The sequence below is a fragment of the Chinchilla lanigera genome, unplaced genomic scaffold (genome assembly GCF_000276665.1).
Source record: "Chinchilla lanigera isolate Chin_1 unplaced genomic scaffold, ChiLan1.0 scaffold00006, whole genome shotgun sequence".
Lineage (NCBI taxonomy): Eukaryota > Metazoa > Chordata > Mammalia > Rodentia > Chinchillidae > Chinchilla > Chinchilla lanigera.
In genome coordinates this window covers 26,767,249-26,783,211 of record NW_004955407.1, presented here as the reverse complement: position 1 = coordinate 26,783,211, position 15,963 = coordinate 26,767,249, and the positions used below count along the sequence as shown (strand labels likewise).

The 15,963-nt window shown below is 37.6% G+C and overlaps 1 long non-coding RNA gene across 1 annotated transcript in view; it reads right to left on the bottom strand.

The window, feature by feature from the left end:
* The window catches only part of LOC102022671, a 37,197-nt gene that overhangs the window by 17,161 nt on the left and 4,073 nt on the right, over positions 1-15,963 (bottom strand). Inside the window, exon 2 of the long non-coding RNA XR_259589.1 lies at positions 12,935-13,241. This is a non-coding gene — a long non-coding RNA (uncharacterized LOC102022671). The remainder of the gene's footprint in view (positions 1-12,934; positions 13,242-15,963) is intronic.

The window sequence follows — 15,963 nt, the reverse complement described above, 5'->3', positions numbered from 1 at the left end:
AGGGAAAGAAGACAAATAAAAAGTAGTAAGTTGGTGAACTGGCCACAATTTTTTTTTAAAGTTGTTGTATTAGTTAGACAAGAAGAATATCTGTGGAGCAGTATTTCACTTCTAAATTTCAGAAGAGTCCATCAGTCAGGTAGAAGAAAGGAGACCATATTTGCAGGCTTTTTCTAGTTGCTTGTAACTCAGGCATGAGAGTCTGCCCCCAGGGGTGTTAATTTCCCCATACTTTCAGGTGTTATATCCCAGTCTCTCTGACTCTACTGAAGAGCCTGATATTACTGTCTATGGTGATTCTTCTTAGCCCAGCAGTGATAAAAGAAGTACAATCAATGTGGATGCAGATGGATCAGACTGGGGTGCTGAGGTAGTGTAACCCCCATATCTGCAGGCACAATCCTGACCCTCCCAAGGGCACATGGAAAAGCCAGAAAGGGCTGGAGGTATGAATGCTTAGATCAGGTCAGATACAGAGGAGATGACATAGCAGACATTATACCAATTTCAAGATTCTGTACCATATGGGTCTCTCCAGATGAAATCCCAGAGTGCTCAAGAATTCATCAACTGAGAGTATTCAATAATTATAGAAAACGCCACTAATTTTCCATTGGCACCATTCCAGCGAATAGAAGGAGTTGATTATGATTTTTTTTTTCCCTGTGGCAATTTCTGAGTTCATGAAATCAAGCAAAGAAGGGAAATGTGGAACCATACACTTAAAAAAAGATGTGCTACAGAGGCAGATCTGGCCTCCATCCTGAATTCCACTTACAGCCCTTTTATTGCTAACAGCTGTGTGGGTCTGGATTTACAGTGTGAGTCCATAGTCTCCTACATGTGAAGTGCTGTAAGCTGCTAATGCATAGATAGAACTTTCTGGAATCCGTTATATTTTTGCGTAGAAAAGTGAATGGCTGCACTTCTTCAAGAAAGGAAAAGAATCTATTTAGATTAATGAGATCTTTTGTAATGTCTTTCACTTAATAACTCTGCCTTAAGCCATCTTTATGCTACATGTAAATCCTGAATTCTAAGAAAGCCTCAAAAAACTCTCCATTTAAAGATTAAGTGGTAAAAAAACAGAAAGTAAATCTATTAATTACAGTTAATGCCTTTGTGTTCTCTCAGTTGTTTTCTTAATATGCACAAATCAGTTCTGCAATGGACCACGCTTCTTCGTGCAAGAGAAGGGGCAGCGTGATTCTTTGGATTCTACCAAAGAGTCCCACAATGAGTTGCTTTCCCTCAACTTCATGGATGAAACGAGGTAGTCATATCTGCTCATTGCATCCCTGAGTTGTGCTGTTCATAATCTAGGCACCTTTTGAGCAACCTTGGAAGAAACTTCCAAGGTGCTGAGGTAGTGTAACCCCCATATCTAATAATTAGCCTTATAATCATATAATTAGCCTTATTTCTAAACTCACTGTTACTGATTTGTGACTTAATATGTTGACATCCAGAAAAACTGAAGGACTTGTTCAATTAAAAGGCAGAGTAGAGGATAACTAGGTTCTCTGAAATTATTTTGTAACTAAACCTTAAAAGAAAAGAAAGTGAAATGAAATTTTATGTGTTAGTGAATCATGCAAGTGGATTAGCACAAACTACTATACATAGCATTACTTTCCTTGAAGGTTTTCATTGCTAAGTGATTGAAGTAGTACATGAAATGATGTTGCAGGTTGCAATATGTGCTTAGTACAGCCACTGCCAAGAGCTACACCTCCTCCTAATCTAAAGAGGAAACTGCCTTCTAAAAAGAGAGATCACCAAGCATTTATTTTTTAGCCCTGCCTCTGCTTTACTTATATACCTCAACCATAAGATGTGCCACAGATCAGAATGTTTTGTTGCTGTCAATATTAACATGAGGGGCTGGGGATTTAGCTGGGGCTGGGGATTTAGCTCAGCGGCAAAAGCGCCTGCCTGGCAAGAGCAAGGTCGTGAGTTCGGTTCCTGGTACCGGAGAAAAAACAAAAACAACAACAACAACAAAAAAAAAAAACCATGAATTCAAGCCATAGGAATATGAATTAACAAAACACTGGGCCACAGAAAGAAAATTTAAAGAGAATCCCAGTTCTGTTTTCTTAGTAAATGAACTTTCCAGGAAAACCTTTACCAGAGAAAAGTTTGAAACCATTAGCCAAATGATAATAATAAAAGTAATAAGCACAGCTAAATAAAATTAAAAACAGCTATTCATAATTAAAAGCCAAAATAGACTGAGTGTTCAATTATTACATGGCATGGGTCTAAGTGCTTTCTGTACATTATTTTACTTGGTCCCTTTGAGAAAACTGAGAGATTTAGATCATTACTCTTATTTAATAAAGAAGAAAGAAAAGCAAAAAGGGTTTTTGGAGGGATTCTTACAACTCGATCTGCCTATAAAATAGCAACTATCCTGCATAACAACTCCATGTTGATTGTTGTGTAAGACAAAGATAAATGAGGCTGAGGCCAGATCACATGATTTTCAGTGTAGAGGGTTAGAGAGCTATGCAAGATTGTGGGTAATAATTACAGGACTGTGATTTTAATTTATTTCCATTCTCACGGTCTCTCATTATTATGGAAAATGGATGGTGCAAATATGAAAACTAAATGAACTGTAGTTAAACCCGGATGGTTAAAGGAATAAGTAAAATTAATGAACCCTTTCAGGAAAAGCTTTACAGAAAATTCCAAGGGTGTTTCAATAAAAGCATGCTAATAATTTCACTTACTCCTCATACAGAAAAGAAGAAAACAAAACAGGGTAAAGCTAAGATGTTCCTTTCTTTTAAAGTCATCACCCATTCCATTACCCAAACAAAGTTACTAAACAAAGGGAAAGCAGGCATAACAAGGGATTACACATTACACTGAGACAAAGCAGCTTAGTCACCCTGCAGCAGGATCACGTATCCTCTAAAAGGTGTGGGTTTAAGGACTGATGGCTGATGATAATCGCTGAGCAATCATCTTTTATTCACTTGACACTAAACTTCAGCTAAGAGGCTGAGCTGGGAAAGGACTCCAAGTTGAAATCTGCATTCCACTGGAAACTATAAACAAACCACACAGCTTCCAGCTTAGTGTTGCATGTATCTGAAAGATTATTGCTGGGTTTTAAAATATCTAGGAAAATCTTGGCCTCATGGGCCCAAGGCAGCAATAACTCCCTGATAGTGGGATAAGAGCCTGTCCAATGTGAATGTATCAACAGCCCCAACAAACTTATTCCATTACCTCATTTCTTTTGATATTTACAGAGGGTGAGACAAGTTTACAACTATTTAAATTGGGTGATTTTTAATGCTGTTTTACTATTTGGGGAAAAACCAAAGCATGTTAGAAAAAAAAACAGAGAACACTGAAACAGGATTAATACTAATGCATAACAGGATAGTTTTCAGGAAAGAAAATTTAGACTCAGTTGCTTCAGTTACCGTATGGTATCTTAGCTAAACTTTATATAGTTAGCATGACTATTAAAGTGTATTGCTTCATTTACATATACTCATTCATAACTGATGGGTGAAGTTTATTGTAATTTAACAAGTCACAGGAATGGCAATTACTGTTTCAAATCAGTGGCTTTCATTTCTGGACCAGTGACACCAGCATCATCTGAAAATTCATTAGGTATTACCATGGCCCATCCTAGACCTTCCATGCCCCATACTGGAGGATGGAGTTAGTAATCAGTGTCTTAAGAAGTTCTCTGTTAGCCAGGCCTGGTAGCCTATGTCTGTTAGCTCAGTGTTCTGGGAGGTTGATGTAGGAAGATTGTAAGTACAAGCCAGTTTGGGCAACTGCTATGATTGGTACAGTTAGCACAGGATACTTAAGTTTTACAGGACAGTGGTAAAGGATATTGTGTATTTCATGTTCCATTGTTAAATATCTCTTATAAAACATAAACTAAAGAAGAAATAAGAATTTAACCATGGGGAAAAGACCCATAGAAGACAAAATGGTATCTTTTGGAATACAGGGCCAGATTGTGTGAAGAAAGCCAACCTCAGATCTAATGTTTTCTCCTTTACCTTCTATGGGTCTCATCCATCTATATCACCTAAGAATGGATAGGGAAAATCTAGGGAAGGGTTAAAGGAAGAGCAACTAAGAACAGTTTTTCACACTAGGATATGTGATAGTGTTGGTTGAAACTTGAAGAAAGATTTCAAAACTATAATGGAACATAAACATGTATAAGCTATCTTAAAATTCCCAACGACATTGCCCTTAGTCATATTTATATGTAAATTCCCTGTGAGAGCTTAGATCCACAATGTCCCCCAAAGGCCCAAGGCACTCATGTGTGGGGCTTTGGGAAAGGGACTGAATTATGACAGTACTATAGCTACCTTGTTGGTAAGGTCTGGTCCAATGTGGTGGGTCACCGGGAGTGTGACTTGCATGAGCATATGTCCCTTCATGGACCCTCGCTTCCCACTCTGCTGCCTGATCCACAGAATACGAGCAGCTTCCCTCCACTAGACTGTTCCACCATGCCCTCTGGATGTAGAACTGGGTAACCACAGACTAAAACTGCAGCAACGTAAACCTTTCCTCCTTTGAGCTGTGAGCATTGGGTATTGTGTCTCAGGGATGAGAAAGTGACTACAACACTCCCTTCAGTTGAAAATTTCCTATGTAGAAGAAACTTGTGGGGGAGTTTCAGAGGGAAGGGGGTAAAAAACACAATTGAAATGTGTTACATACGTGTACCAATTTCCTACAGTGAATATAATCATTATGTATTGCATGTGCTAATAAAAGTAGAAAAAATTGTTAAAAAGAAAGTTACTGTCCTTAAACTTCTCTGTGACTGGTACTGACTTATATGGCATTATTTGGAGGATGGTATTTGGTAAGCAAATTTTCCAGGTGAACAAATTTAAAAATCCACAAGTTAATGCAAACTTTCTCAGGCCAAATGGACACCATAGATGTCACTGATGCAGAACCAGTGCATTTTCCAAATTCCTCAATACTTCCAATGTAACCTTTGGGTAGAACAATGTCAAGGCATTGCCTCATATTTAATTAGAATAAGTACTTTACTGCCTAATGAGATTCAGGAAAAAACTTTCAATAGCCTCATTTAAACATAATGTGCAACATAGCTTTGCACATTGCCTGGAATTTAATTCATTAGAGAATCCCTAATTTAATTAAGGAATTGCATTCTCAACAAACAAACTCGTCAGATTCCATAATGTCTAGACAACCTTTATTTCAGAATTGGGCAAATCAAGGATTTCACAATAGTGTCTCAGTTCTCTTAGAACAAAATGCAATTGTGTTATGGTAGCTTTAAGGTCTGTAAATGTAGTCTCTTCTCTACCTTTCCAAGGTGTCTCATCATTTTAGGACATATTTCTCCAGATATACATCCTGGAATAGGTTGGGAGTCTTTATTTAACTGGTTTATGCTGAAATTTCAATCTTTAGAGAAAAAAAATTCAGAGAGGTCTTCCCTTACACTCTTATCATATATGCTACCTCCAACAACTTCCTCCCCAGTACAAAAGTATCAAACCAACCAACACGCTATCATCACTGTAATTAACTCCTTCATGGCACTCATCACAATCAGTAATATTTTTTCATTTATATTTGTTTACTTATTTATCAAAAATATAAACCTCTTTGAGACAGGTACCTACTATCTTGTACGTCCCCAGATACTTTCTGCCTACATCAGTGTCTAACCCAGAGCGGACATTGAATACATACTGATAAATGCTGGAGGAATGCTGAGTGAAACACTACTAAGTATATCTGAGCAACTGAAGGAGATGAAAGGAAGGATATCATGGTAACAAAACATGAGATGAGAAGACAGAATATCACTGGTGCTATGTGACTAAAGGAGGGACACATATTGATTATATATATCTAAGGAAGGAGGGTCTGCTATAATCCAGTAGCAGGTGGATGCTGGGAGTTTAGGAGAGAGGAATCATCTGAAAAGACTATGAGAAGAGCACTTGAATGTTTTATTTTCCTTACAGTGATTTCACAGGCTTCATAGTATTACTTTATGGAAGTACAGTCATTATAAGAAAATATTCTCAAAACATTTTCTTAGCCGGGTGTTCTGGTGCACATCTATAATTCCAGAACTTTGCGAGGCTGAAGTAGAATTAGAAGCCCAAGACCAGAGTGAGCAACCAAGCAACTTGCCTCAAAATAAAAAAACAATGGGATGTAGCTCAGTGTGAAGACCCGAGGTTGAAATCAAGCACTGGAAAAAAATATGCTCTTTATGAAAATGCTAGTAATTTCCTTTGACACTAATGTATTCATTAACATTTATTTACAAATAACTACATATACTGTGTACAACATGATATTTTGAAATGTGTATATATTCTGAAATGGCTACATAGAGCCAGTTTATTAATTTAATTTGTACATCACCTCAACACCTATATTTCTTTGTGATGAGAACACTCAAAATCAACTCTCTCACCCATTTCTAAGATGAGAATACATTGTAATTAACCAACACCTTGTAGAATACATCTCTTAAAATTAGTCCTCTTATCTAAGTGATATCTTGTCTTCCTTGGTTAATATCTACTGGCAACTTACCTCCCTACGAATGTGTGTACATCAGCACCCTAGGCGACTGCACAATTACAAATCTAATATTGACCATGGTCAGAAAATTGACAGCAAAATCAAGTTTCAATTGAAGCTTGCAGACATAGAAAACGTTAGTAGTCTGGACTTGTAGCTGTTTTCCAGGAGAGGATATTTCATCAGGATTTAATCTCACAAGACATTCTTCATCTACCTCCTTTACACTAAGTTAAGTCTTTTTAAAAAGCTCTTTTGGGGAGAAACTTTCCTTGTTTAGTCACAGCTTGGAAGAAGCTATTTTTAGTTTTAATCTAAATCAAATAGTGTGGAGCCATAAGCACTTTTTTAAGCTAGAGGGGGAAGGGAGCAATAATTTTCCCTATTTTAAGAAACTTGAACTGCATTTGCACTCAGGAAAACAAAACTTCCAATAACCTGAACATGCAAACTTCAAAACTTGGCAGGGTAAGAGTCTGATGAAGGAAAAATGCTATCAAAGCCAAAAACTATGAAAAGAAAATGTCTCTTACTTTAAAAGTCACCTAAATTTAAATAGTATGTCTTGACACGAAAGAGAACATATCTTCTATTTTTAAAGCATATCTTATCTCTGATTATAATGGTTCAGTGAATGGCAGTGCATCTGAGGGCTTGGTTTAACATGGTATAATGATGACAACACAAATCAGAACACCAAAGTTAAGGTGCTCAAAGGCACCAACACCAAGAGAGGGTCTCTAACTATTTTCTGCATTATCCATTCCCATGAGCAATAGGCAGCATTGAATCCATCATGTGATTGTGGATCCTAAGGTCTGACTTCAATTTGAAGGTATCAGTACATTAATTGGCATTTTAGACAACCTACTCAAAATGTCCTACACTTTTTTATTGCAAGACTAAGGTTTTCACAGGAATTCAGGATTGGTCCTGTTTTTGTACTGCTCCTTAACTACTGACTTATTAACCAACACAGTACATACACTATTGAAAGTAACGCAAAATTGAAAATAAGCTCCAGTCATATATCAACAATGTTTCCTCCACAATGGCTAAGAACAAAAGGGGGTACTGCAATTTGTCCAACTAAATAGATACTTGTTTTAAAATATAATCAGTATGAATAGAATAATCTCTCCCTAGTTCATTTTGGCCTTACTTGTGAACATCTATAAACTCACCACCAAATCATTATGATAATGCCGAAGAACTCAGATTTCAGCATTAAATATTGTCCTTACCAGCTCTATATTAGGTACATTTGGCCAGGTTACTGTAAAGTTTCCATTTCTTCACTTGAAAACTGGAATGAAACTAGGCACAGCATTGCAGGCCTGTCATCCCAGCTACTTTAGAGGTTGATGCAAAAGAATTACAAGTTTCAGGCCAGCCCAGACAACTTAGCAAGATCTTGTTTCAAGTTTTAAAAGCAAAGAAAAAAGAAAGGAAATGAGATACAGCTCAGCGGCCTATTGGTTCAATCCCCAGAACAGAAGAAAAAGACAATTGGAATGATAAAATCTTTATATCATAGAATTCTGAAAACTAAAAAATTGAATCCATATTTTGAAATGCTTAAGTTAGATTTTCTCATCCTACAGAACTATAGCATCTTAATGACAGTAACAGTTAAAAAAAATGACTGATAGCAACAACACCTAAGGAAGTAACAGAAATAATTTTATACCACTAGTTATAATTTATAATGTTGTTCCTGTTAAGCTAACATGTCCACTTGAATATAGCATAAGACTCCTAGAAAGATAACTGGATCATGTGTCATCATATTTGTCTTGGTTATTTTCTCTCATTGCTGGAACAAAATACCTGATGCATAACATTAAGGAAAGAAAGGATTATTTAGCTCACAGTTTGTGCAGGTTTCAATCCATACTTGACTGGCTCCAAGGCAGAGTGGCACATGGCTGAGGGCAACAGCTCATGGCAGCAGAACACAGTAAAGCAACAAGTGCAAAAGGGAGGAAGGGCGGCAAGCAACCTCTTTCTCTCCCTTACATACGCAAACTATTCACCTTAGGGTGGGTGTGCACTCACGCCCATAATCCCAGCATTGGACTATGGATCAGTCAAATATCTAGAAGCCTTCCCCATGACTACATGAGGATTTGAGGGGACATGCAGACACAAACCATAATAATATTCATCAGAGTTAAGCCACTGGTGCTCATAAGTAGATGTGGTGTTAGCAGGTGGTGCCCAGTTGGGGGAAGGCCACCGTCCCTGTGCCTGTGGAAAGTGCACCTCTTACTGCTGCTCTTGTCCTGTGCACTGCTTCCTGATCACCATGAAGTGAGCAGCCTCACTCCACTGCAGCCTTCTACTGTGATGGTTCTGATTTGGAGCCAGCTGATTGTAACTGTAGAGTCTTAATAGTAAGCCAAATAAATCATTTTTTCCTTTAAATTGTGACTGTGACTTTCTACTTTAAGTGATGAATTGTCAGGTCCCATCATGAGAACTAATCAATACAGAAAAATATTATGAGAGAAGTGGGGTGATTGGTGAGGTTATACCTGACCATGTGCTTTGGAACAACTTTTCAAGAGTTGTAACGATGTGGAGATGTTGGTTAGAGAAGCCCTACAGTGCTTCAAGCCAAGCCTGATGTGTGACTCTGGTAAGAGCTCAAAAGACCACTGTTACGGTTTGAGTCTAGACATCCCAAATTCACATGCACTCATAGGGGGCAGGCTTTTTAGAGGTAATTGAATCTAGAGTTTGTGACTGATTCAGAGTGCAAGGCTGGGATTAAGGGTGAGTGATTGCTGGATCAGTCCATTGATTGGATTGGCACCAACCTAATCCCAGGGTCTGGAAAGATAAAAGGGGCAGAAAGAGGCTTGTTCCACACCTCTTTGCTCCTGTTATTTACGCTGTCTTCTGCTGCCATGAACTGTTGCCCCTCTGCCATGTCACCCTGCTTAGGAGCCAGTTGATTTAGACCGAAACCCCTACAAACTGTGAGCTAAATAAACTTTTCCTTCTTTAACCTTGGGTGTTGGGTATTTTGTCCCAGCAACAAGAAATATGTAACTAAGACAACCACAGTGCTGATTGGAGTGTGGACAGTAAAGACCAGGTTCATGCAGTTTCATAAGAACCCCTATTGAGGTTGGGTGAAAGAGTATCCCTTTATCTGGCAAAGATAATGTCTACATTTTGTCCATGTCCCATGACTTTGTGTGCCACTTCAAGAAAGGCAGATGAATTGATCTGGTGAAGAAAGTTTTAACATAATTCAAGGTTTCAGCTGTGGTATGGGTTCAGATGGCTGATTTTAGCCAAATTTATAGTGAAAATGAGGAAAAAAGAGAAGGGCAGAGAGTTTTAAAACTTAAATTTTGGCCCTAGAGTAACTACATATAGAGTTGGGGAAAGAAGTAATGTGTTTCCTGAAGATATAAACACCATGAGGAGGTGAGGAAGGAAGGAAGGGAAAAGAGAAAGAAAGAAGAAAAGGAAAAAATGGAAGCAAATCTTTGTAAATAAGATGGGAAAGGGGCTGGAAGGGAGGAGATGGGAATGGGAAAAAATAAGAATCAAAATATATCATGTACTGGCACAAATTTGATATGATGAAGGTGATCATTATGTCTACCTAAATTGTACCAATACACTTAATTAATGGTAGGAAAAAGACTACAGACTTTGAACTAGGACAAGAATGATGCTTTGAAACATCTTAAGAATCACCAAGATCACATGCATCACAGATTCAAAGATGCAAAATCACCCACCTGGTACAGCCCCGTGAAGTCCCAGCTTTTGAAAGCCTGTCTATGGAACTTGATTCCCAGGATTCATTTCACTGTGCTGAACCCTCTAAGCATTCAAAGGCTGCTTGCTGTATTCATGGCCCAGGAGGGCCTGGCTACATTCTTCCACAGTGGCAGAACTTGGAATCATTCACACGATCGAGTTTTTTTTTCAGGGCACAATTTGCCAGAATTATAGGGTCAAAGAGACTACCACTTAGATTTTGAAAAAAGGCCTGGGACTCTAGGCTATGTGGCCCCTGATAAAAGAATAAAGCTGAGGGAATGAAGCCAGATGTGCAGTGGAGACCCCAGAGTATCCAAGATGACAGAAACATGGAATGTCTGTGAAGGAAAGCTGCAAGCAGCAAACAGAACCACCTCAAAAGAGAAGCCATGTGGGCTGCGATCAGTAAAGCCATCGGGTGGTGATGTATCTTCTGCTTGGAGCTCACATCCTACCACAGTGTGCTGTGGATGCCAGACACAGAGCTACAAGACTTATTTGTCTTTCTAAGTTTGAGTCTTGCTTTGGTCACAATTTTCTCTGTGCCTGCATTTCTTCTTTTGGCATGGGAATGTTTACCCAGCGACACTATACCTTGGGACTGTGTAGTATGATTTTACTTTTACAGGGTTTCACAGCTAAGAGTTTGCCTTGAGTCTCAAAGGAGATTTTGGATTAGTCTTTAAGGTAATGCTGGAACTGTTGAGATTTTAGGGATGAGATTAAAGTGCATTTGGTGGTACACAGGATAGGTCCATTATATTAGTTGGAACTATGACCTTGTCTGTATTTGGAGAATAAGTATAGTTTAAGATATGTTTTGATATCAAACTGATAAGGGGTGGAGTGGAAGTTAATCTTAATTGTCCATTTGATTGGATTAAAAACTCTTGGAGAGGTGCCACACTCACCAGTGGATTAATCTATTTATCTTCATAGCTGAAGGTATTGTGATGAGGTTGATTGCTAAGGGAATGCTGGTAGAGGGTGTGTCTCTGCCTCACACTCTTGCTCTGTCCTCTGTTTTCTGACAATCATAATGTGAGCAGTTTTCTTTACTAAATTCTTCCACTGTAATCTTTCCACATCAGAGCCAGCCAATCATGTACAGACACCTCTGACACCATGAACACAAAACTGAACTTCTCCTCCTTTAAATTGTAGGTCCCAGCAATGGAAATGGTGAGCAATACATATGTAATTATAAAACCCTACATTTTCTTCACTATAGATGCACCATATCACAAATATCTCATTATTGCTTCAGGGATATCACTTGATTCCAAAGAATTTCACTTTAAACAACCATTTTAAGAGTTTTATTGTATTCTAATATACTGATCACATCTCATTACAGGATTTTTTCTTGTCCAATTCATAAAGAATTCCATGTGATACTATGTTAATTAAACATTTTCTGGGAAAAAGAAAAAGACAAGACCTATGTAAAAATAGGTCATTTCCTATAAGAATTATCAGTATGAATGTTACATAGTCCCTGCTACCAAGAAACTGTCAGTTCTCACCGAAACAGTTGACCAAACAATACAGAAACAGGGAAAAAGTGCCCAGCAACCTTGAACACACAAACACACACATACACACTGCAGTGTAGTTTAAAGGATGGAAATAGACTTACAGGGCAGGGTTCTGAAAAAGTTCATAAGAGAGTAAATTTTGGAAGACTTTTGAATACTGCATCAATAAAGCAGAAGTAGTGTGTTGGAAGATAATCCCAGTGGGTTTCTTACATTCTGCATGTATTGCACCTACCTTTGTTCCAGATGATTTTTTTTCAAGGATGTCCATGTGCATACAGCTTTAGAAAATGTAGTACCTGCTTATGAAGCAGCACAAAGATGATATTTTCCTCAAGGTCTTACAGATTTTCTTACAGCCTCTCAGAGATTTGTGTCCCTAAACATGGGGTTTTTCAACCATCCTGCAAAAACGCTGTGTATGTAACATTCATCTAGACCTCTTCACATGATTTCTATGTGATTTGGGGTACAAAAAATCGACATAAGCATAAAATTCATTGTTGTACCGTGAGTAATAAAGTCTTCTGTCATGCTTCTGGCCACTGATATATTACCAGAAGCTGAACATTGCTTAGTAACAAAGTCAGCATCTTTTGTCTTTAAGTTGTAAGGTTTTTTGCTACCTACTAATTCTAGTACAAATATCTGTAGTCATCAGGATATGCTAAATTATGCTGCAGTAGCAGCATGCTCACAATCGAAATGACTCAATCTTTTCATAATTTATTCCTTACTCACACTAAGTTTACTTGGTCACAGTGACTCTTCAGGAAAACTTGTCTCTGTTTGCTGACCTAGAAATCAAGACTGCTTCAGTGTTGTGGCATTGCCACTGTAACCTGACCCTTCAACCACCATAATTCCAAAAAGATTGAGTTTCACATGACACCATTAAATGACTTTGCCTGGAAGGGATACACCCGTCTAACAAAAAGAGGCAGAGAGTTTAATCTTCACATGCGCAATGCATGAGGAGAGAATTTTAAATAAGTATCAATGTCTCTATCTTTCAGTCCTACCTCAAATGACAGAGTGGGAAATGCGTCCTGGGCCTGGGTGGTTGTAGATGTAAAGGTGGTAATTTTGTTGTCAAATAAAATGATTCTCTTCCCACTGCTCTGGTCAGTAAGAGCCAGCTATTGTGACTCTACCAGTTGTCTTCTCTTTCTTTTATGACTTCTAAAAGCTGGGATTTATTCTTCTACTTTTAGTAATCCTCAATAGATTGGTAGTTGTGCACCAGCTGTTGTCTTAAAGAATATTTTTTACTTGCTACTTTGGCATTAAAACATTGGTATGTATTTTCTTAAAGAAAATATCAGGAAGCTACAAACAAGAAGAAATTTGACATGTTATAATTTAACCATGATTAGAGCTCTTATATTGTTTAAAAATTAATGAACTAGTTTCTTCTTTTATAGCATACAAGATTACATCTCATATAAGAACAAAAGAGACTTTTTTAATTCATCAGTAAAATTTAACCTAAACTTCAGGCTGCAATATTTTCTTTACATCTTTATATCTATAAATCTAAAGAACTTAATTAAAAGTAATGAATTGTAATTTAAAGATGTAACTTTATACTAAATGTTATTTTAAATCCTTTTTCAAAATTATGTTTGGTGTTATAACAAATCTAGATGATAGTATTACATTTGGTAAAGTAAGTATTTATATACAAAGAAGAGAATATTGCTGGGTGTGGTGGTGCACACCTGAATCCCAACCCTCAAGAGGCTGAGGCAGGGAGATCATTGCAAGTATGAGACCAGCCTGGGCTGCAAAGTGAGCTCAAGGCCAGCCTGAACTTCGTAGCAAGACCCTGTCTCAAAAAGATAAAAAATAAAATAAAATAAACAAAGTAGAGAACATTGTGTCTTATACTCAAATATGAATTTAACCTTAGTAAATATTTTAATTGTATTCTGAGCTTGAAAGCAAAGTTCTCTAGAACAGAAAATAATGGAAGACATTTCAACATTCAAAGGCTGAAATGATGCTTTAGTAGAATGCCATTAAGGGAAAAAAAAGGTTGTGGAAAATTAATTAGAAAGAAAAAGGAGACAGTCTTTGACAATCTGTCTCCATGAGTTTATATAGTTGCCTGAGAAATAACTAGAAGAATCTGTCATTTACACTGACTTCTCTTTCTTTGCAAGAAATTAGAAAACAGTAACAAAGACATTACTACCAGCAGCTGTGGCACTTTTCATTTCCCAAGATATCTTAATCAGACACTATTTAATGCTGGGTGCACTTTACTGTCAGTCTTTTTCAAATGTAACTTATTTAGTATGACTCTAAAAGCTGTATGCATGTTAACTGCAAACATCCTTTCTACATTGCCTGGCCAATCGCTAATTCAAGAGTCACAACAAATGTAATGCCACAACTATTCATTTATGCAAACTCAAGTTCTTCAGTAAAAAATATTTTCATTTTCTGTTCTTAAAATGATTAACATAATGGGCATGTTGGTGCATGCCTGTAATCCCAGCACTCTGGAAGGTAGAGGAATCATATGTACTTGCTTACCCTGACCAACCTAGTGACTTGGTGAGACTGTGTATCAAAAGAAGAGAAGAAAAGAGCAGAGCAGAGCAGAGCAAAGTAGAGCAGAGCAGAACAGAGCAGAGCAGAGCAGAGCAGAGCAGAGAAGAGAAGAGAAGAGAAGAGAAGAGAAGAGAAGAGAAGAGAAGAGAAAAGAGAAGAGAAGACAGGTGGGAAGAGGTGGGGAGGGGAGAGGAGGGGTGGGGAGGGGAACAAGAAGAGACCTAGGATGTTCAGTGTGAAGACCCTGAGTTCAACGTCCAGTATAAACAGCAACAACAACAATGAAAAGATCATTATGACATTGCCTATCAGTGTTAATCAGGGTAATAATCAAGATAAAGTGTGAACATATCTCTGAAATTCACTGAATCATACTAGTATTGGTAATTGCCTTCATAAAAGGATGCTATACTATCAGCCTATTTGATTCATTTCTAAGGCAAACTACCCTTACATACATTAGTGGTTGAGGGAGCTCTGAAATAAATCAAGAAAAATTGATTTGAAGTACTTATGAACTGTATTTTTTTATTACCTCTATGAGAAATTAGAAATATGTCTCCTATTGTACAAATAATATTGTACCACATAATTTTATGTTTTAGTTTTAAATTTTAATGTGTATTGGGCTATTTCTGTTCTATGTATCTTGCTAGTATAAGGACAACAAGGCATACACCTTAACTTGTGCTTGACTAGCTGAACCTAATGTCAGAAAAATCATTCAGTTTTATATCTGTTTACTTCAGAGAAAAATAACAATTAAGGCATGCTAATCTACATATCTTCCATGATTAGAGCCAAACAATATTTTGGTTATTGTAGGTTATTTTCAGTCACACCTTCTAATGAAATGTCAACCCTTCGGAGCTCTTAATGGGCCATACTTCCTTCTGCTCTTTATTCAAATGTTGCTTTGTGAGCAAGGATTTGCAAACCACCAACTGAAGATACACATGCATGTCCCTCCTCCCTCTTCTCTTGGTTTCCCCTTTCTCTGTGACTCTTACAGTTATAGGACAAGAAAGTCACACCGTGAGCCCTGGGCTTTGTTTTATTCACTGTCTTGTTTCCAAATGCTAGAGAAGTGCTGTGAATAAAGACACTGCACTTTACTAAGGACATGAATTAGAAATTAATACATAACTTAACATTTTTTTTTAAAAGTTATAGAACAACTATTTGGGGGACTATCTACTCAATGCTATCTTTTCCTGGAAATTATTTCTCTCCTGCTTATCACACCCAACTCCTTGTACCTATTTATATAGTTCATGTGAGCTTTAACGTGATTACTCCCTGTCATCAGGACCACAATGGATTTGTTAGTGATTATCATCTGACCCAAAGGGGAGCAGTTACTTCATCACGATTCCATACCAGGACACATTTAATTGACTAAGGGTGTATATCAGTCCTACACTAGAGTATTTAGGAACTGTAGCAAATAGAGGGGGTCTGGATCTCCTGTGCTGAAAGTTATTTAGTGCTC